We start from the raw sequence: 10,201 nt of genomic DNA on the forward strand, positions 1-10,201 counted from the left end.
TAATGTACTAATCCCTTTTCTGGACATAGAAAAGTTTTTCTAAATCCTAAAATGGGATTCTGAATGGATACCAATTCGGTATGTGGAAGGTGCTTGTTGTAGGCCTACCTTCCAAATAATAAATCGGTATCTAATGTATTAGTATTTTGCGGCAGAAATCTAATGGTGAATATAAACAAAACCTTTTTTACTGCCTAGTGGAGAACATGCAAAGTGCGCATGACTGTTTGGCCAGCTGAACCGTCATGCGCATTTTACGGAGTGCTCACCACTCCTTCCACGGCTCCTGTCACAACCAGCCCCGCCCCTAATCAGCTGAGCAATGAAGGAAAAATAAAATGATAACAATGCGTAATCATTTTATTTTTTCCTTTTTGACCTGCTCACAGAGCAGTGGGGCGACGCTCCTTCGCCTTAACGGAGCCGTAGTTTGTTTGCACCGAGGGCGCGTCCATGTGATGTTAAGCATAGTTAATGGTCCCTCTTAGCAATTTTGCACCTGATCCTCAACGAGGGGATAAGCAATCAAAAGCAATGAAAGTCCTGCAGTATTTGCCAGTAAGGGTACTAGCATTTGTCCTGCTAGTCTTACCAAACGCAAGGGGACAAAAAGGCCAACTGCACCTGTCTCCTCTATGTCTCAGTGTCACACTCAAGGTAAACTTAGAATGCAGGTGAACAGTGGTTAATGTTAGCATTTGAAGCATTCTGAAACTCAGCATTCAATTAATGGTATTAATACTAACATGCATTAAGAGCAGCACATTTTCATCTTCTTCATATTTTTTAACTATTCTTTATTGTAATATTACCACTAATAATAAAACATTTTTATAAAGAGTTTTATAATACACTTATGGAGTTTTCTGAGCACTGCAAATGACAGAGTATTAATGCTCAGCTCGGTGTACCTCAGTTTACTGATGTCAGAAAGATGGAAGGCTGAGTGTCTTTTCCAAGACTCGAACTTGTGGCCTGCAAATCACTGTAAATGCCAGATCAACGAGTCTTTAACTTACTGTACATTCTTATCAGAATCAAGCTGAAGAAGAGTTATTGTTACATCCATGCCATGAGGAGCGTCTAGCACTGAAAACCATACACATTTGAGAAGGGCTCTTAGCCTTACTTGGAAGCATGTTCCAAGACAGTGTACGCAGTGCATGCTTAGCGTCAGAGTTGGCTAAACGTTTTTGGAGTCTTCACAGGTAAAGTCACCAGCAGGGCATTCAGCGAGCTGCCTTGAGCACCAGCCATAATGGGAAGTGGAAGAAAAGTGCAGAGCACAGAATGTAAAACGTGTGCTTCTTCATTTACCAAATGAATGCCATGAACTTGTGGAAAGGGGCATGGACAAGCCTCATAAGCAGCACTTTCCAAGATGGTGGTTTGTCCATAGGAGGTTACTTGAGGTTCCCAATCAAAGAAGTACAACCTTTTCCTGTAATGTCAGTTCCTGTTCCAATCATATATAAGAAGGGAAGTATGAGAGAAAGATGTGTTGCAATGCATTTGTACTAGGGCTGGGCGGAATTGGCCTAAGGCCTCTACGCAGAATTTTGGAATAAAATGTGTGGAAAATGAGCGCACGTCCTGAGGGTCCGGGTGCCCGGGAGAAGGGTCCCTCGTGCCCGGGCAGGCTCCCAGATCTCCCTGGCCTAGCTGGGTTGAGAAGCAGGGACCGGCGCCGGGGCCTGGGTTTCGGTCAGGGCCTGGGGTGTGGGAGCCCCCGTCCTGCAGCCTGCCAAGTGTCCATCTGCCTGGAACAAGGGTCCCTGGTGCAGAGCCCCGGAGCCCTGCAAAGGCAGGCGGGAGCCCTACCGCTATGGCTCGGCTCAGGGCGGGCAGATGGGGGTTCTTTAGGTCCTGGCCATCTGGTCGGACCTTTCCCCTCGGCCATATGGTCGTATGCAATGCTTTCCAATGGGGCGACCAGATGGCCAGGCTGCCCTTGAAGTCCCGGTGAGGGCTCATTTGCCTCCCAGGTCCCAGCCAGGACTCCAGGAGGTTGGGCGCCTCCGTGCCCAGGGTCCCCTTCGTCACTCGGTGTGCAAGGGTTCCCAGAAAGACGGATAGCTTTCCTCCGGAGAAGGGCAGGGTATGCCAGAACACCCCTCCCAGGCTGGCGGTTCTCTGCCGGGGACCAGATGGGCTATGCCCAGACAACACCTCTCCTCTGTCCGGGGGCTCCCTCTTCTGGCCCACGGCTTGGCAAAATGCCCAGGACGGGTTCCATGGGTCCTGGGTAGTCCTCGTCCGGGCCCCAGAGCTCCGGCTGGCCTCCCCGTGCCTGAGGCCCAGCCGGAGTCTCCAGGCCCCCAGGAAGCGGAGCACCCGAGCCCTGCTAGGGCAAGCGGGAGCCCTACCGGGAAGGCTTGGCTCGGGGCAGGAAGATGGGCGTCCTTTCAGACCCGGCTATCTGGCCGCACCTGTCCCCTTGGCCATCTGGTCGCACACAATGCTTTCCAATGGGGCGACCAGATGTCCGGACCAGCCTGGGATGGGGGCTCATTCGCCTCCCCGATCCCAGCCAGGGCTCCAGGTGGTCGGGCACCTCCGTGCGCTGGGTTCCCTCCGTCACTCGGTGCGCACGGGTTCCCAGAAACAGGGGTAACTTTCCTCAGGCTTACTAGGGGCAGGGTATGCCGGAACACCCTTCCCGGGCTGTCGGATCTCTGCTGGGGACCAGATGGGCTATGCCCGGGCAACACCTCCCCTCCATCTGGGGGCTTCCTCCTCCGGCCCACGGCGTGGCAAAGTGCCCGGGACGGGCTCCATGGGTCCTGGGCAATCCTCCCCCAGGTGTTCGGGCCAGAGAGCTCCGGTTGGCCTCCCCATGCCTGAGGCCCAGCTGGGGTCTCCGAGCCCCCGAGCCCTGCTAGGGCAGGCAGGAGCCCTACCGGGAATGCTTGGCTCGGGGCAGGCAGATGGGCGTTCTTTTGGTCCCGGCGATCTGGTCGCACCTGTCACCTCGGCCATCTGGTCGCACGCAATGCTTTCTAATGGGGTGACCAGATGGTCGGGCCGGCCTGGAAGTCCCGATGGGGGCTCATTCGCCTCCCTGATCCCAGCTAGGGCTCCAGGAGGTCAGGCGCCTCCGCGTCCAGGTTCCCCTCCTTCACTCGGTGCGCACGGGTTCCCAGAAACAGGGGTAACTTTCCTCCGGATTACTAGGGGCAGGGTATGCCGGAACACCCTTCCCGGTCTGTCGGATCTCTGCCAGGGACCAGAATGACTATGCCTGGGCAACATCTCCCCTCCATCCGGGGGCTCCCTCCTCCGAGTCACGGCATGGCAAAGTGCCCGGTACGGGCTTCATGGGTCCTGGGCAGAACTCCCCTGGACGTCCGGGCCAGAGAGCTCCGGTGGGCCTTCCCATGTCTGAAGCCCAGCTGGGGTCCTCGAGTCCCTGAGCCCCCGGAAAGCAGAGCCCCCGAGCCCTGCTAAGGCAGGCGGGAGCCCTACTGGGAAGGCTCGGCTTGTGGCAGGCAGATTGGCGTCCTTTTGGTCCCGGCCATCTGGTCGCACCAACCCCCTTGGCCATCTGTTCGCATGCAATGCTTTCCAATGTCCACCTGTCCCCTCGGCCATATGGTCGCACGCAATGGGGACAACCATATGGCCGGGCCAGTCTGGAAGTCCCAATGGCGGCTCATTCGCCTCCCCGATCCCAGCCAGGGCTCTAGGAGGTTAGGCTTGTCTGCACCTAGGGCCCCCTGAGTCTCTTGGTGCGCACAGGTTCCCAGAAAGAGTGTAAGCCTTCCTCTGGTTTACTAGGGGCAGGGTACGCCGGGACACCTATCCTGGGCTGGCTTTTCTCAGCCGGGGAGCAGATGGGCTGGGCCAGGGCAACACCTCCCCACGGTCCGGGCTCCAATGGTTACCGGGCAGTCCTCCCCCGGGCGTCCGGGCCCCGAGAGCTCCTGCGGGCCTCCCCCTGCTTGAGGCCCAGCCGAGGTCTCCGAGTCCCTGGGAAGCGTAGCCCCCGAGCCCTGCTAGGGCAGGCGGAAGCCCTCCCGCCAAGGCTCAAGGGAAAGGCAGATGGGCGTCCTTTCGGACCCAACCATCTGGTCGCACCAACCCCCTTGGCCATCTGTTCGCATGCAATGCTTTCCAATGGGGCGACCAGATGGCCAGGCTGGCCTGGAAGTCCCGATGGGGGCTCAATCGCCTCCCCGATTCCAGCCAGGGCTCCAAGAGGTCAAACGTGTCCGTGCCTAGGGTCCCCTGAGTCTCTCGGTGCGCACAAGTTCCCAGAAAGCGGGGTAGCATTCCTCCGGGTTACTAGGGGCAGGGTACACCGGGCAACACCTCCCCAGGGGTCTGGGTCTCTCTCCTCCGGCCCCGCCTGGAGTCAAAGTGCCCTGAACGCGTTCCAACGGTCCTGGGCAGTCCTCCCCCGGATATCCTGGCCAGAGAGCTCCTTGCGGGCCTCCCCATGCCTGAGGCCCGGTTGGGTTCTCCGAGCCCTCAGGACGTGCAGCCTCCGAGCCCTGCAAGTGCGGCGGGAGCCTTGCCGCAAAGGCTCAGGGCGGGCAGATGGGCGTCCGTTCGGTCCCGGCCACCTGGTCGCACCTATCCCCTCGGCCATCTGGTCGCAAACAATGCTTTCCAATGGGGTGACCAGATGACCGGGCTGCCCTGGAAGTCCTGATGGGGGCTCATTCGCCTCCTCCATCCCAGACAGGGCTCCAGGAGGCCTCCGCGCCCTGGGTCCCCTCCGTCAATCGGTGCACATGGGTTCCCAGAAAGAGGGGTAGCCTTCCTCCGGTTTACTAGGGACAAGGAACTCTGGGACCCCTCTCGGCCTAACGGTCTTCAGCCAGCAGCTGGAAAGGCCAGGATGCCGCCCCAGCTCTGGGTCCGTCCCCGGGCCTGCCGCGTGGCAGAGTGCCCGGGACTGGGTCCGGCTGGCCTCCCCCTGCTTGGCTGGGTTCAGGGAATTCCAGGGGCCGCGTGGCAGGTGCCTGGGACGGGGTCCGGCGGGCCCGGGGAGGCTCCCCATGCGCCTGGGAGCCCTGGCTGGGGCCCCGGGTTGGGTGCTCTGGCCCCTGTCCCCCGTCTTCCCACTCTGCTAACGGCCCAGGACGGGGTTCCGTTGCGCCTGGGGAGCCTCCCCTTGCTTGGCTGGGTTCAGGAGCTCCGTCTGGCCCCCTTGAGGGCACCGGGGAGGGTGGCTTCCCCACCCCGGGCTGTGTCCTCGGTTCTGCCGTGTGGCAGGGTGCCCGGGATAGGGTCCCATTGGAGGCTTCCCCTGCACCCAGGAACCCCGGCTGGGTCCTGGGGCACCGCTGGGCCCCGGGTCTGGTGCTCCGGCCCTGGGCCCCGTCCCCCGGCCTGCCGCTCTGCCAAAGGCCAAGGACAGGGGTCCGTCGGTCCTATGCAGGCCTCCCCTGCTTCTCAAAGTGTCCGCGGGCCCCTGGTCGGAGAGCTCGTTGGGTCACCCTCGCAGCCTCCATGGTTGGGGCCCCGGGCCTCTGGCCCCCATGCCCTGGTGTCCGCTCACTCTTTAGTTAGGGCACAGGGCAACCAGATGGCTTACCTTTTGAGCCCGGCTATCTGGTCGCACCTTTGCCTTCGACCATCTGGTCGCACGCAATGCTTTCCAATGGGGCGACCAGATGGCCGGACTTCCCTGGAAGTCACCATGAGGGCTCATTTGCCTCCCTGATCACAGTGAGGGCTCCAGGAAGTTGGGCACATTGAAGCCTTGGGTCCCCTCTGTCACCTTGTGAGCATGGATTACAAAAAAGGGGGTAATTCTCCTCAGGATTAGTAGGGAGAGGGTCAGTCAGACCTCTGTGTGGATTCTGAAACAGGGAAAGCAGCACCCAGGCCTGCCCGCTGGGGCCTCCATGGGGCCTGGATCCGTGCCTGCCTCTCAGCTCCATGAGGTGCGGTGATGCTGAGATGGGAGAAGGCAGTACCCGGGCCTGCCCTGCTGGGGCCCCAGGGGCCCGCGTACTCACCTGCCTCTCAGTCCCTTCCCGATGGTTGTTTTTCTCAGAGTTTGCTCAGTCAGACCTCCGTGAGGTCCGGCAATGAGACCTGGGAAGGCAGCACCCAAGCCCGCCCGCTGGGCCACCAGGGGCCCGGGTATGCACCTGCCTCTCTGCCCCTTCCCGATGGTCCTTTTTCATCCAAGTCTGCTTGCCCAGGAAGCAGGCAGGGACGCTAAACCAGCATACCCCCTGCGCATGGTGGCCCGCCAGGGGATGCCCCAGCCGTACTCTGATCGATTGGGCACTCTCAGTCCATTTAGGGATGGACTGCTTGGCCAGCCTTGGCTGTTGTTTCAAGCAATGAGCTTCCTCCCCACATGGACCGTCCGACTTGTGGGCCTTCCGCCTCGCAGGAGGCCCTTTACCCTACCCAGCAGAGCGAAGGCCGAGGGACCCCAGCAGCTCGTGCCCCCCCAGTGGCTTGACCCGAGTGGAAGGGGTCGGGTGGCGCCAGGCCCTCAGATGCTGCTGCCCAGCAGGTTCGTAGGCCCCCTGCGCCAAGCTGTCCCACCTCTCTGCCCAGCACATTTCCACAGCAGCTCAGAATGACCGTTCCGAGGTGAGCTGACGCCGTCAGGCTCCGTCCCCCCTGCATCTCTCGCTAAGGCTGTGCTTCGGCCTGTCTCTCCCTTTCGGGGGAGACGGCTGGCTGGGCCTGCCGGTGCCCATGTGACCGCCCCTCTCAACCCCACCAGCAAGCCCTCCTGCCCAGGCGGGTGGGCTCCATCCCCCAGCAGGTTCCCAGAGGTAGGGGTGTGTGAAGGTTGCCGGTCAGGGAGATAGGCACGTGGCCCCCCGAACCCACCCCGTCAGCGGGTGCGGCTACCTGGTTGATCCTGCCAATAGCACATGCTTGTCTTAAAGATTAAGCCATGCATGTGTAAGTACACATGGCCCGTACAGTGAAACTGTGAATGGCTCATTAAATCAGTTATGGTTCCTTTGATCGCTCCATCTGTTACTTGGACAACTGTGGTAATTCTAGAGTTAATACATGCAGACGAGCGCTGACCTTCCAGGATGGTTGCATTTATTAGACCAAAACCAATCCGGGCTCGCCTGACCGCTTTGGTGACTCTAGATAAGCTCGGGCCGAACGCACGTCCACATGATGGCGATGATACATTCGGATGTCTGCTCTACCAACTTTCAATGGTACTTTCTGTGCCTACCATGGTGACCAAGGGTAACGGGGAATCAGGGTTCGATTCCGAAGAGGGAGCCTGAGAAACGACTACCACATCCAAGGAAGGCAGCAGGCGCGCAAAGGACCCACTCCCAACTCGGGAAGGTAGTGACGAAAAATAACATTATAGGACTCTTTCAAGCCCCTGTAATTGGAATAAGTACACTTTAAATCCTTTAACGAGGATCCATTGGAGTGCAAGTCTGGTGCCAGCAGCCCCGGTAATTCCAGCTCCAATAGCATATATTAAAGTTGCTGCAGTTAAAAAGCTCGTAGCTGGATCTTGGGATCGAGCTGGCGGTCCACCGCGAGGCGAGCTACCGCCTGTCCCAGCTCCTGCCTCTCAGCGCCCCCTTGATGCTCTTGACTGAGTGTCTTGGGGGTCCGAAGCGTTTACTTTGAAAAAATTTGAGTGTTCAAAGCAGGCTGGTCGCCTGAATACTTCAGCTAGGAATAATGGAGTAGGACTCCGGTTCTATTTTGTTGTTTTTTGGAACTGGGGCCATGATTAAGAGGGATGGCCGGGGGCATTCGTATTGTGCAGCTAGAGGTGAAATTCTTGGACTGGCGCAAGACGAACCAAAGCAAAAGCATTTGCCAAGAATGTTTTCATTAATCAAAAACGAAAGTCGGAGGTTCGAAGACGATCATATACCATCGTAGTTTCAACCATAAACGATGCCGACTAGCGGTCTGGTGGCGTTATTCCCATGACCTGCTGAGCAGTGTCCGGGAAACCAAATTCTTTGGGTTCTGGGGGGAGTATGGTTGCAAAGCTGAAACTTAAAGGAATTGACGGAAGGGCACCACCAGGAGTGGAGCCTGCAGCTTAATCTGACTCAACACGGGAAACCTCACCCGGCCCGGACACGGAAAGGATTGACAGATTGCTAGCTCTTTCTCGATTCTGTGGGTGGTGGTGCATGGCCGTTCTGAGTTGTGGAGCGATTTGTGTGGTTAATTTCGATAACGAATGAGACTCCTCCATGCTAACTAGTTACGCGACCCCCAGCGGTCGGCGTCCAACTTCTCAGAGGGACAAGGGGCCTTCAGCCACACGAGATCTGTTATGCCCTTAGATGTCCGGAGCTGCACACGTGCTACACTGAACAGATCAGCGTGTGTCTACCCTTCGACGACAGGTGCGGGTAACCCGCTGAACCCCATTTGTGATAGGGATTGGGGTTTGCAATTATTTCCCATGAACGAGGAATTCCCAGTAAGTGCGGGTCATAAGTTTGCGTTGATTAAGTCCCTGCCCTTTGTACACACCACCCATCGCTACTACTGATTGGATGGTTTAGTAAGGTCCTCGGATCGGCCACGCCGGTTGGCAACAGCCCTGGTGGAGCACCGAGAAGGAGTTCAAACTTAGAGGAAAAGTCATAACAAGGTTTCCGTAGGTGAACCTGCGGAGGGATCATTAACGGCGGAGCAGCCCGAGCGACTGACGGCGCCGGCCCGAAGCCCTCGGCCGCCTCCTGCAAGCATGCACCGTAGGCACAGGGTCCGGCCCTGCTCTGGTGCACCCTGGCCGGCGGAGCGGTCTGTGGCTGCATGGGGCGCTGGGGTGAGGACCGGGACTTCGGCGGGCCTCTTACCCCCAGTGAAGGCCCGACGACGCGTGAGGGACCGAGACAGAACCCAAGCTCACCCGGCAGGACCCCCTAGCAGGGGGGAAACCGAATGGCAGTGCATCCCCGGGCTGGTACCACCCTCTCTCGAAAAGGCCCTGGCGCCAGCTGGGCCCTTCCACGCCCGAGTTGTGGGTGACCGTGGAGCGGCCCTTCTCACGCTGCAGGTTGGCCTGGAAGAGAAGGGGCTGAGGGCCTGCAAGGGGACCTCGGCTACTCTTGGTGGGAGGTGTTCAGGACGTGGAGCCGCCTGGCTCTTCTCTTCCGGCACCTCCGACCCGGGCGAGGGTGGGGTGGGCTGATCGCCAGCCCACCGGCACAGCTCAGGCCGCCCGGCGAGGGACGGCTGACAGTGCAGGTGGGGCGACTCTCTCTCATTGCCATGTACCCGGTTTCACCCGGTTCCGTGCGGCCAGGCCAAGGGGTTTGAAGACTTGCACGTTCGCTCCCGGTTACCCCGGGAGGGACCGGCAGCTGCGGGGCTGCCTGCTCCTGTCGCTCTGGGAGCCCCCTCCCTTGCCCACAGGTGGGTGGGTGGGGGGGACTCCCTAGCCGAGCGCCTGGTAAAGTTTTTTTTCTCAGAACGGAGCAGTCTGACTCCTGGGCCGTCTCGCCGCGTGGGCGGCGGACGGACGGAGTCGCCTTCCTCCCATCTCTCCTGCGCCCGCAGGTGGGCGAACGTTTAGGAAAAGTTGCCTGTGCCTCTTGCCAGTGGATCACTCGGCTTGCGTGTCGATGAAGAACGCAGTTAGCTGCGAGAATTAGTGTGAATTGTAGGACACATTGATCATCGACACTTCGAACGCACCTTGCGGCCCCGGGTTTCTCCCGGTGCTTCGCCTGTCTGAGGGTCACTCAATCGTCAATTGCCCCGGGGCTTCCTGGGGACACAGCTCGGGCCGTCGCATGGTTAGCGCCACTTCCCTTTGTCCCCCCACAAGGTCAGACCCCCCGATCACCCGCGGCATGGTCCCTAGCCAGGTCCGGCTGCAGAGGTACGCCGCCGGTGTGCCTAGCCCCGGGAAGGGGTCTGGCAACCAGTCCACTCGGGGCACCTGGCTGCGTGCTGCGCGTGGCTGTCTGTGGTGTCCCACTGGCTGCACGGGGTGCACGCGACTCGGGCGCCTACCCCTGCGGCTGGCTTCCCCGCATGGGCGAAACCCCTCTAGATGCGATCCAGGGAAAGAGGGCGCGCGCTGCCGGGACGCTAGGCACCTGCTATGGCACCCCATTAACGCTCTGTCGTTTTCTTCCGACTACGACCTCAGATCAGACGTGGCGACCCGCTGAATTTAAACATATTACTAAGCGGAGGAAAAGAAACTAACCAGGATTCCCCCAGCGCTGAATCCCCGCCTGGTGGCGGGCACAGGAAATGT

The 10,201-nt window shown here is 59.3% G+C and overlaps 1 non-coding gene and 2 pseudogenes across 1 annotated transcript; all 3 read left to right on the top strand.

Moving 5' to 3' along the window:
• Positions 1-6,825: 6,825 nt before the first annotated feature.
• On the top strand, positions 6,826-8,614 carry LOC144829980 (18S ribosomal RNA; annotated as a pseudogene).
• A 908-nt stretch (positions 8,615-9,522) lies between these two features.
• On the top strand, positions 9,523-9,676 carry LOC144829803 (5.8S ribosomal RNA). Its single transcript, XR_013610837.1, has one exon. It is a non-coding gene; the product is annotated as a 5.8S ribosomal RNA (ribosomal RNA).
• Positions 9,677-10,081: 405 nt separating this feature from the next.
• LOC144829686 (28S ribosomal RNA) overlaps positions 10,082-10,201 on the top strand; it is a 3,270-nt pseudogene continuing 3,150 nt past the window's right edge.

This window comes from Lissotriton helveticus, chromosome 4_1, assembly GCF_964261635.1.
Source record: "Lissotriton helveticus chromosome 4_1, aLisHel1.1, whole genome shotgun sequence".
Classification (NCBI taxonomy): domain Eukaryota; kingdom Metazoa; phylum Chordata; class Amphibia; order Caudata; family Salamandridae; genus Lissotriton; species Lissotriton helveticus.